Genomic DNA, 13,691 nt, shown 5'->3' on the forward strand with positions numbered 1-13,691 from the left:
AAATATCGTCATAGCCGTGTAACGGTAATAATAGTGTAGATTTTAATAATATTATTCTCCGTCTCGAGTTATAGTAGACTTGGGACGAAAATTCTAGTGGATACCGACTCGTTTTGAGTTATTGGGCTTAACTTGACTTATGGGCCTTTTCTCTCCTCTTTTCTCTACACAAAACCTCAACTAAACCCTCACAACTTCATCTCCCTCACTTGTAATTTCTGAAATTTCCCAACAACCACCCCACCATTGTTGAACCTTCCCTTACTAACCCTAAAACCACCATATCTCACTCAATTCTTCACCAATCTCGTTCCTTTTCGCGCCATTCTCTTCCTTTTCTCATTTCCTTCCTTTCTAAGTAAGAAAGTCGCCATCTTTTCCTCTATTTCGAAATTCTCATCTTTCAAGGATGTGGATTCTTGACTTAATATCTTTATTTTTGTGTTTAGGGGAGAACTTGGACAACCCGGAGGAGGATAGCTACATCATTGACGAGTCTTTAGAAGATTGAAGTGCAAAAAGGTAACGGTGATGGGTTACTCGACTTTTATGTTAAAATTGTGTGGTTTTATGTAGTTATAATCTCATATGAATGTTAAAAGTTGTATCTTTCATGATTGGTGCTAATTTGGTTGTTGAATGTCATGCTTGTTTGCAATTCTCACATGTTTGGATGAAAATCTCATGCTACATCTCTTGAATCCGAAATTACCCATTCACATGCTCAAATATGTTGTTTTTCCGAGTTAGAATCATGCTAGGATACGTAAACAATTGATGAGAAACGATTTTTGTTGGTTTCAAATGATTTGGAAGTGTTTTGCATGGAATTTGCGTGTTTGTAGTCCCAGTAGGGTGGGACGGCGGCCGGTTCATGACCGGCTGGGAGATCCCGTAAGTTTTGGACTCATTTTAGAAAGCTGTAGTCCCAGTGGTGTGACGGCGTCGACGATCTGGACTGGGGGAGTACACCGAGGATTTTAGGTGATTTTGAGTTTGGGCGTATTCAGTAGGGTGATCGGCGGTCTCTCGACCTACTGGGAGTGCTGTGATGGTTTTATGTGTTTTTGAAATTTGGTGTAGTCCCAGTAGGGTGACGGCGGCCGGAGGTCGACTTGGCCTGGGAGTGCACTTTGTAAGTTTTATTAAATTTTGACTTTGGCATGTTGTCCCGGCCGGTGGCCGCGGCGTACACCACCCTACTGGGAGTCCCCTGTTTGTTCTATTTCACTTGCGACTTCTAATAATGATTGAGCTATGCATGCATCTTCTTTCCTATCGATAATTGGTTACTTTAAGACTCATTAATGTTATGATCATGCATAATGGTTATGGTTCTTGTTCGGACCGGAGTGTGACGGTTTACATTGTGTGACTACTCGACTTTCCCTATTTATTTGCCCTCGGACATTGGGTCACGGTTAGGTGCCATTGTTTCCGAGTTGGGCTATTTTTTCCTTCCGCCTTTTTCGGACCGGGGGTCACGGTTAGGTGACAAGGTTCCGCTTGAGGTTACTCGACTTTCGGGCACGGTTAGGTGTACCATATTTCGAGTCTTGGATACGATTTGGTATCGTTTGTCGATCGGGTGTCGTCCATCCCGAGAGTCTGGCCAGGTTTAGACTAGGACCGTATTATGATCGTCGTCCTACCAAGAGGTTGGAGTCTAGAGGGTTGTCTTGTTTGAGTCTATACTTTGTAATTTGTCTTACATTTGAGTTGAGTCAATATTTGACCGTTTGACCTAATAATTCTTCTCTCATTTATGCGTAACTACTCTTATTGCATTTTGTATACTAATCATGATCCTCTCGTCACCGTAAGTATCTTACTCTCATGCTTGTTTATTTGATTAAATTCTTAATTACTTGTATTTTGACATATTGTGGTGGGAGAACCCGAGTTACTCCCCACCGACCGTGGCTTTCATATTTATTATGAATGACAGGTTTGTGATGAAGCTTAAGTGGGGAAGACCGTGTGAGCTAGCGAGTTCTTACCTCGGACCTTATTTAGTTATCACATAATAGACTCACCTACTTTTCGAATCTATGTTAATTCGTGGGATATCTTTTCCCCAATAAATAGACTTGTTTTGTAAACTTAAACTTCACTGTCTAAACTTATTTATCGTGTTGGTGATGCCTCGCGTTGGACTTCTTTAGAAGCCTTAAAAGTTTTCAAAAATCTCGTGTTTCCGCCACGATTTACTAGTTACTTTTAGTTACCTCAACGAGGGGTGTTACAGAATCCGCTCGTCTTTGAGGAAAGCCGCTCGTCTTCACTGAAAGACAATCGTCTTTGGGCGAGTTTTCCTGAAGCCAAATTGAGCAGAATTCGAGCGTCCCGAAGGGAATCCGCTCGTCTTCCCCCTACAGTTTTGAATTTTTTGGGTGTTTTAATAGACCCTCCCACACTCATTTCATTCATTCATTCATTCAAACACTACCCATAAACCCAAAAACCCTCATCCTCTCCATCACCAAAAATAAGATTTCCTCAACCAAATTCAACAAAATCAAATCCAAACTTCCTTACAACAACAATTAATCATTCCTTTTGCAACAATAATCAATCCAAGCACCAAAATCTTCAACAAGTGAGTCTATTTTTGAAACACAAAGACAAATCCTTTCATCTTAAATCGATTTGGGTATAATTAGAAATTGAATATGTTCAATCTTTTCTTGGTATAATCAACAATGGCAAGAACAAAAGGAGCAACAAAGGAACTCAAGGCAAAGACACATTCGAAAAGGCAACAAAGCTTTCAAGCAAAGAAAGCTTCAATGGCTATGGTGGTTTCTAGTGCAAACTTCCCTTGGAAGCAACAACAACAACAACAACTCCGGAAATCGCTCAATTACCCAACTATCCGGAGGTAATTTTCATTTCTAACTCCCATAGGGATACATTTGCCAAGTATGCTAAGAAAGCCATTTTGCCCACCAAATTCATTTGTGAAGATGCCTTGAATAAATTGGGTGTCCTTGAACAAACAAAAGCCTTCCTTGAAGCCATGGGGTTGGGAAAATTGTTTACTACAAGAGAATTGACATACCCCTCCCTTACCTTGGAATTCTTAAGTTCATTGAAAGTGACTAAGGTAGAGACTAGAGAATACATCGAGTTTCGTCTTGCGAATATGAATAGGTGCATCACCTTTGATGTTTTTAGTAAAGCATTAGGCCTTAGTGATACACCATACTATCACAAGATGCCCGAAAAGTATGACCCCGCTCGTCTTTGGGAGGCGATTTCCGGGAAGAAATTTGTGAGCTTTCATGCTTGTCGCGCTCTATTAGTCCACCATCCGGGCATTAGAGTGTGGCACAAGGTCATTGGGAATACTATAATAGCGAGAAAAGGTACTAATCACTTTACAAAGCTCGATTGTGTTCTACTTGAGTCGGCCTTAAATGTCTGAAGGGAATTCACTAAGCCCTACAATGCTTTAAGGCTTTTGATGGAAAGATGGCTTAATGTTGATTGTGGCAAGGAAGGCACCGCTCATATTGTAAATGGAGGTCTAGTTACTCTCTTGGCCAAGCACTTTGACGCAAATTTCAACAAGGATAACACCTATGTGGCGATCAAAGGGGGTCATCTCATTGACATGGATGCCATGATTTATAAGTACAAATGGGTCAAGCACAACTCTCTTAACACCAACTATGGGTGGCTAACCAATGATGCTAGATCTTTCACTTTACCTTCCAAGATATGCCGATTAAGTGCTCATCGAACAAACTACCTTCTTCCACTTTCCAAAGGCGTCGAGTACATCATCCGTCAACAAAGGGGCGAGATTGAAGAGCCCTCCTCCTCCATTATCACACCACCCTACCCATTCAAATATCAAGAGTTCAAACCCAAAGATGTTGAAGTGGGCAATGACAACATGACTCTCCTCATGCAAGAGATGCACAAACAAGCTTATAATGATCGAGTAGATGCATACTTGGCCTAATATACACCTCTCCTTCATTTATCTAGGCAAGGACTACTTGATCCTTCATGTCCTTTGCCTAGTTGGGCGGATAGGGAAGTTTTCTTTTCAAGCACATCTAGGGGTGAAAGATCGGGTGAAGATGAGAATGTTGATGATGAGGGTGTTGATTAAGAGTTAGATGAAGAAGTAGAGGGTAATGAAGATGATGCAGGAAGTGAGCAAGATCAAGGAAGTGAAGATGAGAGTGGAGATGAGTCTGCTTCTATGGAGGAAAATGATGACAATGATGATATGGTGGAGGACTAGCAAACTTTGGAGGCTCCTACCCTCTTGAGGTTTGTCTACTTCTTTCTTTGTTTTCTTTATTTTTATCTTGATCATAGTTGGAAAGTCCTAGCAACATGAGGACTAACACGTCGACCCCATTGAGGTGTTCTTTTTATTGTTCCCATTTGAAAAATCCAAAATGACAATATATAGTTCCATGCATTGTATCTTGTGTGCATGAACTACCCCAAAATTTAAGACATTAGAAATAATGTCTATCTCAGTTTGGGGAAGTACATGCATACGCAACGGGAGGTAATCTATATTACGCTCTCCGTTATAAACAAACCCATGCATCATGTAGTGTAGATTAGTCTTAGTGATTCTCCGAGTTATTTTAAGAATGTTGGCAAATATGACCCCGACCCTCTTTGGGAGGCGATTTCCGGAAGGAAATTTGAAGACTTTCATGCGAGTCGTGCTCTTTTAGTCCACCATCCGGGCATAAGAGTATGGCACAAGGTCGTAGGGAACACCATCAATGCAAGAAAAGACACCAACCATTTCACCAAAGTCGATTTTGTTCTTCTTGAGTCGGCTTTGAACGTTGGTAGGAAATTCACCAAGCCTTTTAACTTTCTAAGGCTCTTGGTGGATAAATGGTTAAATATTTATTGTGGGAAGAAAGGCACTACCGTTATTGTGAATGGCGGCCTAGTCACTATCCTAGCTAAATACTTTGATCCAAACTTCAACAAAGATGACAAGTATGAGGCGAAAGAAGGTGGTCATCTCATTGATTTGCATACTATGATACACAAGTACAAGTGGGTTGCCCATAACCCTCTTGACACCAAGTATGCATGGCTCACTAGTGAGGCTAGTTCTTTCACTTTGCCTTCAAAGATTTGTCGATTGAGTGTCCACCGGACCAATTATCTACTTCCCCTTTCAAAAGAGGCTGAGTATATTATCCAACAACAAAAGGGTGAACTTGAAATACCCTCCTCTTCCATTTTCACACTACCTTACCCTTTTGAGTATCAAGAGTTCAAGCCGGAAGGAGTTGAAGCAAGAAATGATTATTTGACTCTTCTCATGCAAGCAATGCACAAGCAAGCCTTTAAAGATCGGAAAAGTGCTTACTTAGCTCAATATCCACCCCTCTTACCCTTAGCTAGGCAAGGTCTACTTGACCCATCATGTCCTTTGCCTAGTTGGGCGGATAAGGAAGTCCTATTTCCAAGTGCATCTAGGGTTGTTCTGGGTGATAATGAGGTTGTTGGTAATGAAGAAGTTGATGATAACATTGATGAAGAAGCTAGTGAAGAAGGAGAAGAGGATGATGAGCAAGGTGAAGAAGAAGGTGAAGAAGCAAGTGAAGGAGAAAGTGGTGATAAGACCACTTCTAATGAGGATGATGATGATAGTGATGATATGATGGAAGATTAGCAAGCTTTAGAGGCTCCTACCCTCTCAAGGTTTGTCTATTTCTCTCTTTGTTCAATTTATTTATTTTTCTTGATCATTTTTAGAGTAGTCCTAGCACCATTGAGGACTCACACCTCGATACTTTTGAGGTGTTCTCATTTTATTGTTCCCACCTTACAAAATCCAAAATCACAAATTAGTTTCATGCATTGCATAGTGTGTGCATGAACTACACCCATCCTTGGACATTAGCAATAATGTCTAGATCGGTTTGGAGAAGTTAATACATACACAACGGGAGGTAATCTAAATTATCCTCTCCGTCATAAACAAAAACCATGCATCATGTAGTATAGATTAGTGTAGATTGCATTTAGTGTAGAAATCATGCATCATGTTTGCATAATTTCCCATCATTTTGGCCATTGAGGACAATGCCCATATTAGTGTGGGGATGGGGAATTCTAACTTAACTTTTATTCAAAAATCCAAAAAAAAAAAAAAATTGAAAAATTTCGAAAAAACCATAAAAATTTGAAAATTGAAAAACCCAAAAACATGTTTATTCCTTTTGTAGTGTAGTTATATATATATTGTATATATTGTGTTTGTTCTATCCTTGTTCACATTGAATGACTACGCCACATCCGAGACATGAGGATCATGAAGACCGCATGGTATGATCTTTCCAATCTCCTTTTTCCTCTTTATGTTAATGACTATATGGCTTTATTTTGATTGATGCGGTATAACAATGTGAACTTAGCACTTGCATTTAGTTTATATGTCATATTAGTTGATAGAATCACTTACATTAGGATGTATATACTAGTTGCATCATGGCATGTAGTTGCATTTAGATAAAAGATTTTGAAAAGTGCCTTGAGAACTTTGACAAGAGCAACTAAGCCATTATAAATACTTTTTCAACTTAAGACTTTGCCTACTAGAATGGTTGTAAAACACCCTAGATAGTGTCATACTAGTGTCTTTTGACCCATGACCCAAAGCCTAGTCAAGGGTTTGCATGTGAGTCACCTATCCAACCTCGTGATGCGATGTGAACTTGGTTAACTTGTCTAGGTGACCTTGATTGACCTTGTGGTAAGGCAACCCAAAAATATTTTCTATCAATAAGCTTGAAGTGCTCATTTCGAAAATTTTGTCATGTGGAAGTAATTTATTGCCAAGGAAACCTCAAATATTATGAAATGTTGAAATATTGAGAACTTTAGTTGTTTTGATGGAGGCGTAACACTTCGATGTGCTTTGGAGCGGGATCCATTGAATTGGGCCCCCACACGGTTGTGAATTCGGCCGCCCAGAGACAGAGTGACTATCACCCCGAAAAGCTATTGTCTAGAGGTTAACCGGTTGCCTAATAAGCGATTGGCGAAAGCAAAGGACACTACCCCGGAAGGGACAAACCCCATCTTAAATTTTTGAAATGTGAAAGTTGAATGAGGTCAAATTTTGTATACTAGTCATATCCACCCTTTGTTTATAAAGATTTGAGCATTTCATTCCCAAAAAACCTTTTTGTCAAGCCACTTTGTCGAGCTTGGGACGATCCATGACCTTTACTTTTGTAGAGAATTCGAGACTTGTCATGTCATATGCTACTAGCATCATAGGGATCATCATTCCACCACCATCCGATCGCTCTTGACTAAAGCATTTGGAAATTGAGGACGAAAGTAGTCTAGTTTAACACCATTTGGAGGTGATTTAGTGCCATCCTCTTAGCCTTAGTAATTTGTTGAACTAGTATTTGTGAAGGATTACATGCTCTTAAATTTGTTCTCTTTTAGTTGCCTCCGCCACTTGATGAGGAAGTGGCTATTCCTTTTGTAGATGCATCCATTATTTGATTTTGTGTGCTTAATGTTTGGATGTGTCGCCATTTTGGCAAGACCCACCTTGCCTTGCAAGAAGGCATCCTACCTCATGGTTGTCTTGTTGTGAGTTGAAGGGGCGGAGTGAGACCCGCTAATTGTCTCATATCGGCTATGTTATTAGGTTAGTTTAAATAATGGTCCTAGTCTTTGTCACCTCTTTACTCAGAATGAGCAAAGGTTCGGTTTGGGGATATTGAACCCAAGACTAGGCTTGACTTAACCCAAATTACCACATGAGCGTTCGAGTTTGTGAGAATATTGCCAAAGATGACGAGAAAAGAGCGGTTTCAGGGCTTCCAAAGGTTCGAAAACCCCTTAACCAAGGCTCGTCGTCACGTGACGCGGCCTAAATTTGCTTTAATGTTGCAGGTGATGAGGCTTCTATTTCTGGGAGGACTCCCATAGAGATAGACACTGTTGTGATCGAGGAGACTTTAGAGCAGGCCTTCACCGCCGCGGTGATGGGTGCTGGGGACGAGGTCCATGAGGAGGAGTCTGTTGAGGAGGAGGATGTAATACTCCGTCTTTATAAGTCTTGGGGTACTCTATCGAGCAGCCCTTACTCTGTCGAGTAAGGGTAAGTTGCGAAATAAAATAGTTTCTGACCTGTTGGGTACTCGATCGAGTAGCTGGGGTACTCGATCGAGTAAGGGGGTACTCGATCGAGTACCTTGGGTACTCGATCGAGTGTCCGGTTTTACGGGGAGTTTTCTCGGGTTTTGTTAATTATGCGATTAAGGTATTTAAACATAATCGTCATTGTTTTAAATCACTTTTACAAAACCTAAAACCCTGTTTAAGAGAGAAAGCAGCCAGTTCATCTTCCTAATCGCATTCTTAGCAATTCCCGGAGTTCAGACGGTCAGTTCTTGTCGTTGTTCGTGTCGTTGAGTTCCTTGCGTCAAGGGTAAGCTTTTAACATAATTTTTATAGTGTTTTGTTAAGATTGGTTAAACCCTAATTTAGGGATTGGGGGTTTTGTGTGTAGTATGTGATGTGTAGTCTTTATGTTTTATATGATAGGAGGAGGGTTCGTAGAAGAGGCGTTTTGATACTGTTTGTAGATACCGTCTCGCTTGTTGTGCTTTCGGGTAGGATTTCCTACTCGGTATTAGTCCCATAATGGGATATTGGCGATGTCTTTGTGTTTGGTTGTTTGATATAATGATTGTACTGTGTTTGTGGTTGTGATTGTTGTTGATGGTTCTCGAGATGCGTTCTCGGCTGAGTGGGGTCACTTGCGGGAGTGACTTCACGCCCTAGTTTCGCCCTTCGTGGAACCCGCCACGGAAGGGGATGTGCACATTAATGGGACAGGGTTATCGCTCGGTATGATGAGCGGGGCTTAGGTGGGAACGGCTGCGGTCCCCATCGGCAGTGGCTGGTCCGGTGGACGTCGGTGTTGAGATGATGGGAGTTTGTGGTGTGTGTGTGTGTGTGTGTGTGTGTGATTCAAATTGTCTGTTTGTCTTATTATTGTTATCTATATTGATTGTGTGATTAGTATCGACCCGGTGTTGTTTTGTAAACTGCGGTGATCCATTCGGGGATGGTGAGCAGATATTGAGCAGGTATTGAGATGAGTCTTGGGATAGCCGGGATACCACGACATGATGATAGGAGTCTTCCGCTGTAGCCTTAGTTTATTTACATTTGATTAGACAAATCGTTTGAGAATAATGTATTGCACTTTTAATTGGTTTCATGGATTGTAACTATTCGTTAAACTATTTATAATAAACGTTTTTTCGTTATTGTTGTTTGATTATCATTGCCTCGGGTAACCGAGATGGTAATGTCTTCATACCTGAGTGGTCCTGGTAAGGCACTTGGAGTATGGGGGTGTTACAAATGGTATCAGAGAGACGATCCTGAAACCTGTAACCAATGAACTTAATGAACATAGGGAGTCAATTAAAATGAACCCGGGGTAAAAGTTGTAGGAGCTAGTGCAAAGGCTTGGGAGACGTCCTAAAGTCGCGGGGGTCGCCCTACAACTTTGAACCGGTCACATGGGGGAAGTGTTTGTCGAGTCGTATGTGTGTTTGGTTAACTTGTTTACAAATGTGATGGAATGTGTTGATTGTTGGATGTTCGAATTGGAAGTTGAGGAGGTGAAAGAAAAGTGATGATATATATAGAAACTGTTGATGAAATGATAGCATGTTGAATGTTTTACAACGTGGCAATAAATAGCATGATTGTTATGATATAATATGTGATTTATAAAGTTAGCATGTTAGCATATGACGTAATATGCGGGTAGCTCTTACGAATTAGGGTTACTCGATCGAGTGGGGCTGACTCGATCGGGTGGGTTTTTGGCGATTTTGAGTCCAGAATCGAGTTTTGGGGCACTCGATCGAGTAACTAGGGGTACTCGATCGAGTAGGGGGTCACTCGATCGAGTAGCCTAGATACTCGATCGAGTAGGTAAGAGATCAGAAGGTCTGTTTGGGTTCTGGAGTTTGGGTACTCGATCGAGTACGTGGGGCACTCGATCGAGTAGCCCGTTACTCGATCGAGTGTGTTTGGGAACTCGATCGAGTGGGTTCTGGGCATCGTGTTTTCGTGTTTTGAGGTTTAGTACGTGTGTTTATGTTTACCCCTTTCTTATATAGCTTCAAGATGCCGCCCAAGAGAACTGCTTTGTACGCGGGAGCTGAGCTTATGACCGTGGATGACATCGTTAAGATTTTAGAGCACCAGGATGCTCTTACTGAGACCCTGAAGAGAGTGAATGAGGACAAGGATAAGAGTAAGGAGAAGGAGGTTGATCATTCTAGAATCAGCCTCTATATTGCGAGGTTTAACCCGAAGGAATACAAGGGAGTTGGGGAGCCTAATCTGCTTGATAGTTGGCTGAGAGAGATGGAGAACATCTTAGACTTGGTTCATTGTCCTGATGAGATGAGAGTGGAACAGGCTGCGTTCTATCTGAGGGAGGCAGCAGGCAAGTGGTGGGATTCAGTGAAGGTGAGTGCTAAGGAGATATACACCAACCAAGGCTTACCTGCTATACCTTGGGAGGAGTTTCGTAGGGTTTGAGGAAGGAGTTCGACGGAGCATGTGAGGAGTAAGTTGAGGGAAGAGTTTGATAAGTTTAAGATGACCGCTGAGATGTCGGTAGCCGAGTACTACAGACAATTCAATGAGAAGTCCAGGTATGCTGAGGATATGGGTTTGAGTGAGGAGAACCTGGCATTGAGGTTTGAAAGAGGGTTGACTACCACGATTATGGATAAGTTACCCGTGGGGATCCTTACTGATGTTAAGGAAGCTTATGAGAGGGCTGGGAGAGCGGAGAGGCTGGTGGAGATGGCTCAGGAGAGGTCTGGTGGTGAGAAGAGGAAGTCTGAGAGCGAGGGTGGTGGCCAATCTAATTACAAGAAAGGCAACCACAATCAGTCTAAGGGGTTTTCTTCTGGGTCAGGGTTCAGTGCTGGGGCTTCCTTTGGGCGTGGCCGTGGGAGTGTGAGCAATAGCTAGGGAGTGACCTGCTTTGGTTGTGGTGGTGTAGGCCACAAGAGACATGAGTGCACGAGTGCACCGGGATCTTTTCAGAGACCTGCACAGAGCTTCGCGAGTAACAGACCGGTTGGATCATGGCCAAACCGGGGAAGTCAGAGTTACCAGAGTGGAGACAACCGCAACGGCGGTAATTCTTATCAGAAGACACCGACGAACAACAACAACAATCAAGGGTCGGGTGCTAAGCCTACCGCATTAGCCAGTACTGTCCAGGGAGGTGGACAGAAGACAAGTGGCAAGTTGTTCATGATGGAGAAGAAGGCAGCTGAGGAAGATGCGCACGTTATCACCGGTACATTCCTTGTTAATGGTATTCCTACGTTTGTTTTGTTTGATTCGGGGGCTTCTCAGTCGTTTGTGTCTTTGAGTCATGTAAAACAGTTGGGTTTGAGAGTATATGAGTCTGTTAGTGAGCAAGTTTTCATACCTTCAGGTGAGTCTGTATCGTGTGGGAGGTTGTTTAGAGATGTATCTTTGATAGTTGGGCAAGTTGATTTCCCTGTAGACTTGCTAGAGTTTCCTTTTAACGGTTTTGAGATGATAGTTGGGATGGATTGGTTAGGAAAGTATAAAGCTAAGATAGACTGTCATCAAAAGAAAGTGTCCTTAAGAGGTCCTAAGGGTGTTAGTGTGTCTTATCGTGGGTTTCTAGTCAAACCCAAAGTTAAGTTGATTGCAGCTGTCACCTTGAAGTCTTATCTGAGGAAGGGATGTCCGTTGATCTTGTGTCATGTGAGAGATGACCGGATAGAGAGTCCGACAGTTGATGAGATACCAGTGGTGGGAGAGTTTGCAGATGTTTTTCCAGAGGAGATTCCGGGGTTGCCACCGAAGAGAGAGATAGATTTCACCGTAGAGTTGAAGCCAGGGACGGGGCCAATCTCTAAGGCACCATACCGTATGGGTCCTAAGGAGATGGAGGAACTTAGGAAGCAGTTGGATGATTTGATAGAGAAGGGATACATTAGACCAAGTGTATCGCCTTGGGGAGCACCAGTTCTTTTCGTAAAGAAGAAAGATGGGAGTTTGAGGTTGTGCATAGATTACAGGGAGCTGAACCGTGTGACGATAAAGAACAAGTATCCTTTGCCAAGGATAGATGACCTGTTTGATCAGTTGAGCGGTGCAACAGTCTTTTCTAAGATTGATTTGAGGTCGGGGTACCATCAGGTGAAGATTAGAGAGGTGGACATAACAAAGACAGCTTTCACGTCAAGGTATGGCCATTATGAGTATGTGGTGATGCCGTTTGGGTTGTGTAATGCGCCGGCGGTGTTTATGGATTTGATGAATAGAATCTTCAGACAGTTCTTGGACCAGTTTGTAGTAGTGTTCATCGATGATATCCTACTCTAAGACTAAGAAGGAGCATGAGGAGCATCTGAGGATCGTGTTGCAGACTTTGAGGGATCATGAGTTGTATGCTAAGCTGTCCAAGTGTGAGTTCTGGTTAGAGAAAGTTGCTTTTCTGGGGCATGTAATCTCGAAAGATGGGGTAGCTGTGGATCCGGCGAAGATTGAGGCAGTGACAAAGTGGGAAGCACCAAAGAATGTTGCTGAGGTTAGGAGTTTCTTGGGTTTAGCTGGATACTACAGACGGTTCGTGAAAGATTTCTCCAAGATAGTTAGACCGATGACAGCGTTGATGAGGAAAGAGAACAGGTTTCGTTGGGATGAGAGTTGTGAGACGGCGTTCCAAACATTAAAGGAGCGTTTGACCACAGCTCCTGTCCTCGCATTACTGAAGGAGCGAGAATTTCGAGGTTTATACAGATGCCTCGAAGAATGGGCTGGGATGTGTGTTAATGCAGAATGGTAAAGTGATTGCCTATGCTTCTAGGCAGTTGAAGCCTTATGAGGAGAACTACCCTACTCATGATCTGGAGTTGGGTGCAGTGGTGTTTGCTCTCAAGATTTGGAGACATTACCTTTATGGAGCAATCTTTAAGGTATTTTCTGATCACAAGAGTCTTAAGTACATCTTCACGCAGAAGGAGTTGAACATGCGACAGAGGAGGTGGATGGAGCTGATTGGCGATTACGACATGGAGATTATCTACCATGAAGGGAAGGCCAATGTTGTTGCTGATGCTTTGAGTAGGAAGAGTGTACATTCCTTGTGTACAGCTCTATCTTTGATGAGGCTGAGGGATGAGGTAGCGAGCTTTGGGATACATATGATGCAGAAAGGAGATGCCATGGGTGATATGACAGTACATCTGGAGTTTTATGATGATATTCGGGATAAGCAGGCTTTGGATCCTAAGATAGTTGAGTGGAGAGTGGAGTAGAGAAAGGGACAGTGTCCGGTTTTCTATTCATACGAGATGGTAGTTTGAGGTTTGATGGTAGGTGGTGTGTTCCTAATGATGAGGAGTTGAAAAAGATGATCATGAAAGAAGCGCATTGCACACCATATTCAGTTCATCCAGGTGGAGACAAGCTATACAAGGATTTGAAGAAAACGTTTTGGTGGCCTGGGATGAAGAAAGAGACAGCTGAGTTTGTGTCCCGTTGTTTGACATGCCAAAGAGTTAAAGGGGAACAGAGAAGACCACAAGGTAAGATTCAGTCTTTAGAGGTGCCTGAGTGGAAGTGGGAATCCATTTCCA

Source organism: Silene latifolia, chromosome 7 (genome assembly GCF_048544455.1).
Source record: "Silene latifolia isolate original U9 population chromosome 7, ASM4854445v1, whole genome shotgun sequence".
Classification (NCBI taxonomy): Eukaryota; Viridiplantae; Streptophyta; class Magnoliopsida; order Caryophyllales; family Caryophyllaceae; genus Silene; species Silene latifolia.